Source organism: Eulemur rufifrons, chromosome 1 (genome assembly GCF_041146395.1).
Source record: "Eulemur rufifrons isolate Redbay chromosome 1, OSU_ERuf_1, whole genome shotgun sequence".
In the NCBI taxonomy this organism is placed as follows: Eukaryota; Metazoa; Chordata; class Mammalia; order Primates; family Lemuridae; genus Eulemur; species Eulemur rufifrons.
This window is the reverse complement of record NC_090983.1, coordinates 7,087,187-7,099,684: the sequence shown is the minus strand read 5'-3', so window position 1 is coordinate 7,099,684 and position 12,498 is coordinate 7,087,187. Positions and strand designations below refer to the sequence as shown.

At 46.6% G+C, this 12,498-nt stretch overlaps 1 protein-coding gene across 1 annotated transcript in view; it reads left to right on the top strand.

Annotated features, from left to right (window-relative positions):
* DIS3L2 (DIS3 like 3'-5' exoribonuclease 2) overlaps positions 1-12,498 on the top strand; it is a 307,218-nt gene that overhangs the window by 256,488 nt on the left and 38,232 nt on the right. The gene's annotated exons all lie outside the window — the stretch shown is intronic.

Here is a 12,498-nt window from a genome sequence, read left to right as displayed (position 1 = left end):
AGTGTCGCTTTGTTGCCCTGGCTAGAGTGAGTGCCATGGCGTCAGCCTAGCTCACAGCAACCTCAAACTCCTGGGCTCAAGCAATCCTACTGCCTCAGCCTCCCGAGTAGCTGGGACTACAGGAATGCGCCACCATACCCGGCTAATTTTTTCTATATATATATTTTAGTTGTCCATATAATTTCTTTATTTCTTTCTATTTTTAGTAGAGACGGGGTCTCACTCTTGCTCAGGCTGGTCTCGAACTCCTGACCTTGAGCGATCCACCCGCCTCGGCCTCCCAGAGTGCTAGGATTACAGGCGTGAGCCACCACGCCTGGCCCCCAATCGATTTTTTTGATAGAATAATGATAGTTCCTGTATTGATCTTAGTTTTTGTTGTTTTTTTCTTTATTCCTGGTATCCAGTGTTTTGACTAGCTAACATTTCCTCTTTTAGCCTTTTGTAACCCCTGACAGTGAGAAGCCCTTGGCTCTAGTTCTGGTCTTATTACTACCTTGGTGTGTGACTGAGCCATGTCAACCAGAGGGCAGGTTTGTTGAGATGAAAAGGTGGGGCCATCCCCTCTCTCTCTTTCTCACTTGTTCCCCTTGAGTGGGGTTACCTAGCACCTCCAGTCTCCAAGCTTAGCACTGCCTCTGGCAAGCGCACCCAGGTGTTCCCTTCCTCCAGTCCAGCCTTTCCACCTGCAGCTGGGTGGTTCAGTCTGCGCAGCCTCTCACTAAGGCTGCTTGTCTTAAATTTGAGTGGACACGAGGAGGCCCCCACCTTATTCTTCAGTGATGCCTTTGCCAGTGAGCCTTGAGAAGGGTGACATTTTGAATGTCATTTGCTGTCCTGTGTGTCTGTTAGGATACAGAGGAGAATAGAGGTAAATTGTTGGAGCTCCCAGACTCCAACGTGGTGCCCCTGTCTTTGGGAAAGGAAATAGCAAACGTGGCCCAGTAGGAAGTGCCCAGACTTTAGAGTCATGTGAGTTTGGGTTCCATTTCCAGGTTGGCCAAGAATTGCCTGACCTTGCGTGGGCAAGTTACTTAATCCCTCTGAGCCTCAGTTTCCTCACCTTTAAAACAGGAGCAGTAGCACCTGGACATATGATGTTCTTGGCACAGTGTCTGGTTGAATGTGGAACCTGTGAATCCTGCTGTTTATCGCAGGGCCCTGCATCCCCTTAGTTTAAAGCCTTATTTGGTAAAGACTTTGTGGGGGATCATAAAGAGTAATCAGTTGGGATTTCCCCACTGTAACTCAGAATCTAATTGGGACAATATGATAATTAAATACATGGCTAGAGAGGCATGTTCCAACTTGAGAATAAATGAGAAGAATCAGACCATGATAGAAGCAATTTTCTCGTATCCGGACTGTCAGAAGCCAGGCCTCTGCCATGCTCTGACAGGTGTGGCCTCGTCCTTCCCCAAGCAGAGATTAACGGACAAGTTGTTACTGGTGCTGAAGTGCTGGGCACCTTCCATGCTGGGGTACATCTGCCAACCCAGCAGGGCCTTGGAAGGTTTTCTTTGAGTAGTGAGTTTCATCTAGAAGCATAGGGCCTCCCTGACATTGCCACAGTCTGAAGCAGCCCTGGAGCTGGCGTCACCAGGGAATGAAATCCTGTGATAGAAGACCCCATGTCAGCGCAGCCACAGGAGAGCAGTGGGGTGTCCGAGGGGCCGCTTAAGGCAGATGGCAAGGCTTTGAGGCATTGCGTCCTCCTGCTGCGGCTCTGGTGAGTCCCGCAGATAGAGTGTTTTCCCAAATATTGGTCAGGTGAAGAAGTTGGACCCTATTATTGTAGAAATTCCTCAAGTGTTAGAGTGATCACATTTGGAAAAGTTGAGTCCCTATCAGCTTGTTCTACAATATCATGTTTTTAATTTTGATCTCAACTCATTATCAGGAATTACCTCAGGCCTTACTACTTCAGGAACATCGTCGAGTGTTTGCTACAGCCAGGCACTGTTCTAATGTGTCTTTTGACCTTTAATGTTCACAACAACTCTGTGTAGTAGATAGTGTTATTATCTCCTTTTTACATAGGTGGGAACTGATGAACAAAGAGGCAAAATGACTTGAGATTCCATAGCTAAAAGGAAATGAAGCCAGGATTCAAAACCAGACGGCCTGAAGAGGCGGTCTCTTTACCTCTCTGCTGAGTGGCCTCTTGTTGTTGGTTGTTTTCATAGGTACCTGTGTTCACAAGCAGAATAAGTTCCTTCCTCATGTCATAAGGCCTGTGCCCCAGGCAGGAAAGTGAAAGCAAAAGCATCACAAACTCTTTGGCATTCTAGAAAGAAAACTTGTCTAATGGGCAGAAGAGGATCTAGACTGGACTAGAAAGTTAGACTTTGAGAGCCTCTGGCGATCCCCCGAGTTCCAGCTCCAGAGCCCCTAGAGAGATTATATATGGGGGTTAAAGGGAAAACACATTTCTGCTTAATGAAAATGTTCTCCTAAGATTGTTGTGCAACTTATTTTTTAACACTTAAATTATGTCTAGTTTCTTAAGTGATTTTCAACTATGTGAGATTACCTAAGGATTCTTTATAACCAAAGCTAATTTTTCACAGCACAACAAATAGAAAGTTTATTCATTTTCCTTCTTAATGGATCCTGGCCCTTCCTAATTACCCTCCATTTGGTCTTTGCATTTCATCTTAACTGTAATCTTTTGTTAGTACTTTCTTTAAACTTCACAATACCTATGTGTTCTTTGGGGTGGTTTTGGTTTTGGTTTTGGTTTGGTTGTGTTGTTTTGTTTTGTTTTGTTTGAGACATGGTCTCACTCTGTTGCCTAGGCAGTGGCATCATCATGGCTCTCAAACTCCCGCCTCTGCCTCCCAAGGAGCTGGGATGATAGGCACGCACCATCACACCTGGCTAATTTTTCTATTTTTTGTAGAGATGGGGGTCTCACTGTGTTGCTTGGGCTGGTCGTGAATGTTCTTTGGTTTTTACCACAGTTAGAACAGCATCTCTTAGATTGATGTGTTATTCTACAAAGGAACAGGCTATCCAAGATAAGAGTCATTATCTGGGATGGGAATAGGAACCTCAGGTAACCCCAGGTACAGGCCCCATAGGTGTCCCTTCCAGGTAATTCCAAGCAATCCATTAAGTAATGCCAGGTCAATGGGTATTTTGTGGCTGGATGGTGGTAGAGAGTGACTCTTTTGCCAGGAGGTGCTGCTAAGCTCTCTGCTGCAGGTTGAAGCCATGTTGCAGGAGCAGGAGAGCAGGTGAGGGGGATAGATTGGCTGCCCCAGGACCAGAAGGGACCTGAGATGACAGTGTTGTCCCAGAATATATTATCCAGATATTTGGCTTTTACTGGGAAGAAAGAAACAGAATTAGCATGAAATCAAGTCATGAACTCTCACGACTGCTCTTTGCTGCACGAGACAGCCTTATGCAGGAGAACTTGTCACTGCCACTTGTGTCTCATTAAAACATCTGAAGGTGTGAGCACTAGTTCTTCTGAACTCTCAGAGCTTCTCTTCTAACCAGTATAGCAGGGGCTTGTTACAGGTGCTTTCTTCCAGTAAACCTAGAAAGTATCTCACATTCACCCATAAAACAAACCACAAGAACAACGATAGAGGAACCCAGCTCCGTTTTACTAGATGAAAAGTCTAACACCATCAGAATCCCACCACCGCTCCGGAGTCTGGGAGAGAACAGCGACAAGGCCAGAGCTGCTGGCTCCTCGCTTGGGATTATATTATATAACTCTTGACTTCTCAAGTCCCTGGAAACTGAGGCCAATTCCCTGGAAGATCATTCTGTTCTCTCCTGTTTTTTCAAGAATAGAGCCAGCTTGATCACTGGCTCTGAGGATTGTATGGGAATGTCCCGTTTTCTTTCTTCCATGAAATGAATGCCTACCATCGTGATCACTGTTTTATCAGGTTGTATTCAAACTTGCCTGGACCTCATATTTTTATGTATGTTTAGCTTATATTTTGAAGAACTTTGCCTCATTTACGTAAGGTAAAATTCTATTTCTAAAAAGAATTTGAGAAGGCTTACAATGAAGGAAATAAACAGAAATGAATATAATAGAAAGACAGAAAATCAGAATCAAGGAAGGGGGGAGGTAGAAGGAATATGACATCTAGAAGGGTGAGCACAGTTCCTGTGACTGGACATCATGTTTTCTCTTTTTTAAATTATTTTTTATTTTATTTTTTTCCCACTGGCAAGCATGTAGAGCATTAGGCATCATATTTTCTGATTTCAATATCAGAAAGGTGGTAGTCCTGCTTGGAGGAGAGGGGAGAGATTTTATAAGGTTATTTCTTATAACAAACCTCATTAAAAGTTGAGGGATATTTTTCTTAGCACCTATAAGCAGTTTCTCACATGAGGCATGATATTGGGGGCACTGTGTTACAGTGGAAAGCTTTTGCATTTATGGCAAATGAAGAAAGAGATTTCATTTCATCTTATTTTATCTATCTATTTAGAGACAGGGTCTTTCTCACCCTGGCTAAGCTGCAGTAGCGTCATCATAGCTCACTGCAACCTCAAACTTCTTGGCTTAAGCAATCCTCTTGCCTCAGCCTCCCAAGTAGCTGGTCCTACAGGCATACGCCACCACACCCAGCTAACTTTTCTGTTTCTTGTAGAGACGAGGTCTTGCTCTTGCTCTTTGGCTGATCTCGAACTCCTGACCTCAAGCAATCCTCCTGCCTCAGCCTCCCAAAGTGCCAGAATTACAGGTGTGAGCCACTGTTCCTGGCCTACGAAAGAGATTTTATAAGGCTATTTCTTAAGAGAAACTTTGGTAAAAATAGAGGCACGTTATTAAAATACCCTTGAGGAAGGCTAGTGTACCAGAGAGTGCAAGCTATATGGTCTGCGTAGAAAACTTGGCCATAGCCTGGTTTGGTTCAAGGATAAAGCAGAGAACATCTCCCAAGTGGATAGCCTGTCACTTTGGCTGCTTCTGACCCATTTCACTTCTCTTCACTGAGTGTGTAATCAAAGCCATACAGCAGCCACGCTGAAGTGGGAGGCTTCAGCAAGATCTGAAGCACGGGTACTCACCACTTCTGGGGGCAAGACCGCAGCTTTAGAAAACAAATAGGTAGGTGGCAGAATTGATAGATTTTATATACAAGGAAACCTAGACAACGATGCACAACCATTTTCATGCATTTGGCGGGGCCATATGCAGTCCCTGCAGTCAATAGTGACACTTTCCCATGGAAGCAGCTTTGGGTGACTCCAGCCCCTGGGCCTGCGGCCCTGGAGGCCTGAGCAGAATGGTTTCATATGGTAACGTTCCACCATAGTCACCCTCTTCAGCCGTGAAAATTCTCAAAAATGCTCCAGTTTTGAGTAGGATGAGCAGGTTGCACCCTCTCTGCATCTGTCTGCATGTGCTCCTCATGCTTTGTATTCACTGTTCTCATATTGCTCAGGAAATTGAGAGGCAAAAACGTGGTCCAGCCCAGTGACTGTATAAAGCCTGATCAGGAAGCTGCTGAGGCAAAGGGGCTCCTGTTTTGCTAAAGAAACTCCTCTCTGCTGGGCTCGCCTAGTAATGAAGGCAGAAGGTCGTGTGGGATGCAGCGAGCACAGCTCCTCTGCCCTGGTCTTGCTGCTGAGCAGTGAAGTAGCCCTCAGAAGAGGCAGCAGCATGCCCTGTGGGCATGAGAGCTGCACCAGGCCCTTCTCTGCTGGGACTGGCTGCTTCCTAATGACCAGCTTCCCTGAGGGTTGCCCAGAGCTCTGGAGACAGACTTTTTCTTCTCAGCAAGTGAAACCTCAGCATTGAAGAATCCTTGTCCTGTCATTTTTAACCTTAATGAGAATAGAACAAGCCTCTGGAACAAGGTGCGGCAGAGTCAGGAGAAGTGGCCTTAAGTGAAAACACAGCCGCGGGGTTTACAGACGGCCCTGCAGGGAGGCGTCATCCAGTGGGAGCGGCCAGCCTCGCTCTAGACTTTCCAACACTAATGAATCGGGAACTCCATGCTGAACAGGATTTAGTTAGATGGGTCCCTGTGCCAGCAGATGGATGTATTTTTCTTGAAAGACCAAGGTGCCAGAAATCTCCATGATTACGTTACTGGAGCAAGGTTCTTTTTTGTGGTTTGTGAAGTTGAGCGTCAGGACTGCAGGATTCTCTTGCTCTTTCTCACTCTTATTTTTTCCAGGTCAGAACCAGAGCGTGGGGTGGGGAGGAAAATCCTGCTGAATGAGCAAGTTCTTTCTTAAAAAGCTCTCTCCAAGTCCAAAAAGACTTCAGTGGACTTAGGAGAAAGAAATTTAATACATTGCCATAGAATCGTTGTTAACCAAGTTAAAGCAAAGGCCACAGCATCTTTGTCTTATAAAAGAAAGCAAAGAGGAGATGGAAAAAAAGAAATGATGCTTAGGAAATCCAAACCAAACAATGAAGACTAAAGAAGAAAAACTCAAGATCACCTCTGAGAATGTAGAGATTTCCTTCTAATCAGATTTTTAAATTACAAAACCAAGACTCTAAATAGAAGTAACTTTTCTATTCTTTTTAAGTGTACTGTAAATGGCATACCTGAAATCTTTGACCTGTGATAGGATTTGCCACTTTCGGCTTAAGGAAGAGTTGGACAGTCCGTAAGACCCAGTGGACTGTGAGAGGAAGAGTCAACCATGGAGAGGCTGGAGGCTTCCCAGGCTGGTCCTTGACCTACGTTTGAACCTTAGTCGTAATAACTAGCAGATTGGAGCAAACTCAACAGGCCTCCTGGAGAACCCGTGTTGGTTTGACCTGGAGCAATCCAGGCCGAAGAACTAACACTCTACTTTCACCAGTGACCTCTCTCACTGCACCCCTGTGAGAGGCGTGCTGAGCTGGGCTCCCAGGCCCTGCTTGGTCGTGGAGCAACCTGCAGAAAAGGCTGAACTGCTCTGCCCTGCTGGGGCTGCAGGTACCTTCCAGGGGATATGCAGAAAGAGACTCAGTTGTCCATGAGAGGTCATCCGAGAGCTATTGTGGATAAAACCAGATATTCCTGAACTTCTTAACACCTTTTTGCTCTTCCAAGGTCAGGCTAGGACTTTTCACAAGCACCAAAAGCTCTGAGTTTGTGTCTTCCTTGACTGATGGAGTTCAGTGCCTCGTGGCCTGTGCACACTGTTCTGCAAGTATGGCTGTTTGAGAAAGCTGACCATGCACCTGAGCCGATTGAAGACTGACTAACCCCCCAGCCCAGGAGATGACCTGGCACGCTTGCTTAGCCACTCTTTCCTGTCCCAGCCCATAACTCTTTTTTTTTGTTATTCTTATGAATATAATCTGACCCGCTGGATTCACTGGGCTGGGATCCAAAGTAAGGTCACATGTCTTTTACTGGTACATTAAATGACTCCCATCCCACTCCCCCCACCTCCTGCTTAACCTGGGACATTCCTTCTTCCTCTAAGGTATCCCTGAAGTGTCATCCCCACGCAGCACTATCTGAGAACCCTGAGGAATACTTGCATAGTCTTCAGTCACTCATTCTTATTGCTCACCTGTTGCCACCTGCTGGGAGGATGGCCCTGCTGTCTCCCCTGCCATCCCACCCAAAAAGCCCAGTGGTGCTGAAGGAGGGCCTCTTCCAGGCCTAACAGCCCCAACATGTTCCCACAGTCTGGGGGAGATTCTCCTCTCCCAAGAATCCTAGCCCTTCAACTCACCTTGATTCCTAGAGCTCACCCACACAATTCCCTGGGGCCCACCCCTGGGGCAGGAGGCCTGGAGCAGAAGGGGTCCCAGCAGAAGTCTCAGGCTCTGGCTTCTACCGCCTGCCCTGCTGTGTGATCGCAGCCTGAGCCTCTGAAAGTACAAGGCTTTTTCATTTTCTGCCCAAGGGAGACTGGCCTGTCCTTCGTCGGGATGAAAGCCATTCCTCTAATCAGACGCATCTAAAGGCCTCTGTCCTCTGACAGAGCAGCCTCTTCCATTCCTCTGTTACAGTCCACATTGACTCATGAGCAGCCACCCTCCAGAGAGCCTGGGCTGTGTTTAATTCACTTTTATATCTCCAACAGCAGGAAGCCATCAAAGGTACTGCAAAAGGGAATTGTCATCAGGTTTGTGTTTTAGAAAGATAACTCAGCTGTGGAGAGTGGATTAGGAGAGCAGAGCCAAGGGAGTGGGAAGACCTGTAACAGGTCCGCGTCCTCATGAGAAATGATGAGCACAAATGGCAAAGGGTAGCAGAGGTCCTGAAGGCGGCAGTGACCCGGCCTGCCCCATCGAGGCTCTGGCACTACTCTTCTAACAGTCTATTGATTCTGCTTCCTCTGTGAGTGGACTTTGTTCTCAGGCTGGTGGCTAGCTGGTTGCAGCAGTCCTGGCCCTTGCCCAGGGCACTCAGCAAGCATCTTCACGTACCTCACTGGCCTTGGTTGGGTCACACGTCCGTTCCCAAACCATTTCCTGGGGAAATGCCACGCACTTGGGTTTCTGATCAGTCATTGAACGGCATATGGGATGACCTCAGAACTGTCAGGCCCAGCCTTGGAGCTGGAGATTGAGTCTGCTTCCTACTGGAGCCCCTGGACTGGGGAGGGGATGGGGGTGTGAATAGCTGAAGAAAACTAGGGTATCATCAGGAAGGGGGAAGTGCCTGCAAGGTATGCATGCATGTCTGCTACGGGGGCTGCCTGGACTCACTCTTTCATGTATTGAACCTTGCACATGGTAGGCACCTACATGCACTCCTGCACACCTATAGAGACATACCTTGTAGATTGCTTTATCTGAGAAACAGCATATCATCATCCTGGGTGAATTTCAAACCTCTCATGGAGGCTCCCCCACCCCCACCTTCAACTCTCCATTCCTTGGATTTTGTGGTTGGCCATCTCCAAGGCCAGGCACACAGCCTGCTCTCTGACCACAACCTCCAGTCCCTGCAACTCCCTAACCCAGTGACTCCCACAACTCCTCTCCTTGACCTCATAGACACTGAGGAGGCCGGGCCAGTTCAGTGCTTAGCAACATGGACCACACTTCAGTTCTGCCACTTATCTGTTAATTTGGGCCAAATACTTAAACTCTGTAACTTGTACGCTGGATTTCCATCCATCATCATCTCAGAGACCTGACTCTTCAGTTATCTCTCTCTCTTACTGTGTCTTCCACACCTCCCTCCATAGTGTCTTCCTCCTGTCAGCACTTAAACAAGTCTCTGTCATCTGCACATGTACTCCCTTCAATCCCACATCCCGTTACCCCTCCCATTCTGTTTCATTAATCTCACCTCTTCCCCACTACTGTCTGATTTGCTAAAAGAGTTGTATATACTCCTGATCCCCATTTCCTGGCTTTCTACTCATTTTTCAACCCGTCGCACCCTGATCTCTGCTCCTACCGCTCCCCCTAAGAGTCTTTTCTGCTGAATCCAATAGATTCCTTGTTTGAAATACTTACTCTCTCTTACTTGACCTCTTGGAAGGATTTAATGCTGCTAACTGCTCCCTCCCTAAGGCAAGCTTTCCCCTTGGCTCCTGTGATGTAGTAACTCAACACTCCATGGCCACTCCTCATTTCCATTACCCAGCTCTCAAATCTAGGTGTTTCAAAGGATTCTATCCACCACTCTCTTTTTATTCTACTCAGTCTCTCTGGACAATCTCAGCTACTCTAGTAGTTTCAATGCCATCTTACTTACCATCTAAAGTCTTTTGTGCCAAATTTGTACCTCCAGATGACAGTCTTGCTTATAAATGCCAGAGATGTACATACAGCAGCCTACTGCTCATCTCTGCTAGATGCCTCTAGGTACCCTAAAATCAGCAATCCCAAACTGAACCAAACTAGTGTGTACATAGTTTCCTGACTTTGAGAACCCCCTGGAATTAAATTTCCCACAATTCCTTCATGACTGAGGATTCCAGCTTCTATCTCATCATTTGTTTTTCACCTGGTCATGGGAGATCTGGAGTTGAGTGGGAGCTGGGAGGCAGCGTCCAGACGTCACTGTCACATGACTAGATGTGTGTGGACTTCCGCATCTCGTCAGTCTTGTCTCTTAGCTATCTCCCAGCACTCCCCTCCCCACTGCTCTGCCCTAAGCGAGATGCTCGTGGTCTCATCAGGCCCCTGCGGCAGCCAGGCCGTCTCCAGGCTCTCCCACCTCAGCACATTCTCCACCCCACCGTCAGAGTGGGTCTGTCTTCTGCCCTGAAACCCGCTGTGGCTTCTTGTTTCTGACAAAATGACGTCCACACACTCCTGCGTGCAGCCTGCCTTGCCAGCTCAGCTCCCTTGCGTCCCCGTCCTAGCCCAGTGGCTCAGTCCTCTCCGACCCAAGGCCCCCTTTCATAAGGGTGCAGGAAGTTTACTTGGATACTGGCTGAGAAGCTGACTGCTAGGTAGTGGCTGGTAAGACAGGCATACAACACTCCACAAAGACCAGCTGTATTGAAAACAGGGACCAAAAGACACACGAAACCCAGGGGACTTAGAATTCTGTAAGGAAGTGTGAGTCACCAGCCATAAAATAAGGGGGAAAACACATTAACACATTCGTGTTTTATGCTGTGTCAAAGTATTGTATGCTTATTGTGAACAATTTGGAAAATGCAGAGAAAGTAAAACAGTCACCTGTAGCCTCTCACCTAGAGATGACCACTGTTGCCGTTTCCATAGCTTTCCTTCCAGTCTTCCTTCTGTGCAGTCTCTGTTCTTTTGTAAATAGCTTTCATGGTATACTGTATAATCACGTATGTATCCTGCTTTATCTCATCTACCCCACATATTTTCTTGGGTTAGTAAAAATTCTTTTTTTTTTTTTTTTTTGAGACAGAGTCTCACTCTGTTGCCCAGGTTACAGTGAGTGCCGTGGCATCAGCCTAGCTCACAGCAACCTCAAACTCCTGAGCTCGAGCGATCCTCCTGTCTCAGCCTCCCGAGTAGCTGGGACTACAGGCATGCACCACCATGCCCGGCTAATTTTTTCTATATATATTTTTAGCTGTCCATATAATTTCTTTCTATTTTTAGTAGAGATGGGGTCTCGCTCTTGCTCAGGCTGGTCTCGAACTCCTGAGCTCAAACGATCCACCCACCTCGGCCTCCCAGAGTGCTAGGATTACAGGCGTGAGCCACCGCGCCCGGCCGGGTTAGTAAAAATTCTTAATAAACATCGTAACGGCTGCCTGCTGTTCCACGTGTGACTATGGGGTACTTTGTTTAACCTTCTGCTATCGCTGGACTTTTAGAGTCTTTCCAGTAAATAACACTGAGGGCAACAGTTCTGCAAATAAAACTTTTCCTTCTACATTTCTGATAGTTTTTCTAAGCTATAAATCCACAACTGGAATCACTGAGTCAAAGAATATGAAAATTTCTAAGCAGTGCAGACTCTTGAAATGGACAGAGTGAATATAGGCCTGACCTCAGCTGCAAAGAGAGAGGTAGAGAAGGAAAGGGTAGTAATTCATAGATTTTTTAAAATTATTTTTTGTTTCACTGAAGGAGAAGGCTGAGAAGATCCAAGCAGTGCTCTGTAGGGAAAACATGCCTTTGACTTGAGGTTCCTGGCTTCATGATGGTAAAGAAGGGCTTGTTTCTGTTTTTATATTTTTATCTGGGTCAGTAAGAGGACAAACCATTCCTATGAGGTCCTTTCCCACTAAGGAAGAGAAAAATCTTCCAGCATCTAATGATGCAGATCATTAGCTGTGTTAACAGCCTTGCAGTTCAAAAAAATTTATAATAATGTATCCTCCTAATGTGCAGTTAATTTTAGTTAAAATTTCCCTGGTGATTTAAAAACCCAGTGAATTTGTAAATATAGTAATTGGCTCTGCATTTGGAAATGTTAAAGCTGCCATAACCAACTCAGCTCCAGCAAGACACACGGAATCTCTCTGAGCTCTGTAGGAGTGCTGCACTCACCTTAGCATTCCCCTCCGGAATCCAGGAAGAAACCAAGACTGTACCAGAGTTCCTGTGCCTCATCTTCTGTAATTGAAGAAAGTTAATGAGTATCTCAGAGTTACATGTCCAGGAGCAAACTTTTGACTCCCTGCCTGTCCCCAAATTCAGTCACCTGCCTGGTTGTTCAAATCAAAAGCTTGAACTGTCCTTGATTTCTTCCTTTCTGTCCTTGCCACTGCCAGCATCAAAACCATCAGCATATCCTGTTGATTCTACTTCTAAAAACTTCTAAAATATATTTCAAATTGTCCCTGTCTCTCCAGCTTGCCTGCCCACCCTCGCTCCTGTTCCAGCCTTGTGGCCTCTGCCTGACTCCTTCATGGCTGCCTCCTGCAGGCTCCTACTTCTGTTCTCTGCCCCAAGGTCCACTGCGGTCTACGCTGTAGCCACAGGGATCTTGCTGAAACAGAACTCTGATTGCCTCATCCACCCCTTCCTTTTCTTTCCTTTGCTTTTAAAGCCAAAAATTCCAGTGTGGCCAAGAAGGCCCTGCGTCTTCTGCCCAATCGTCCTCCCCAGTGTCACCACCTACCATGTCCCTGGATCTGTCAGGGTCCAGCTTCACCTGCCAT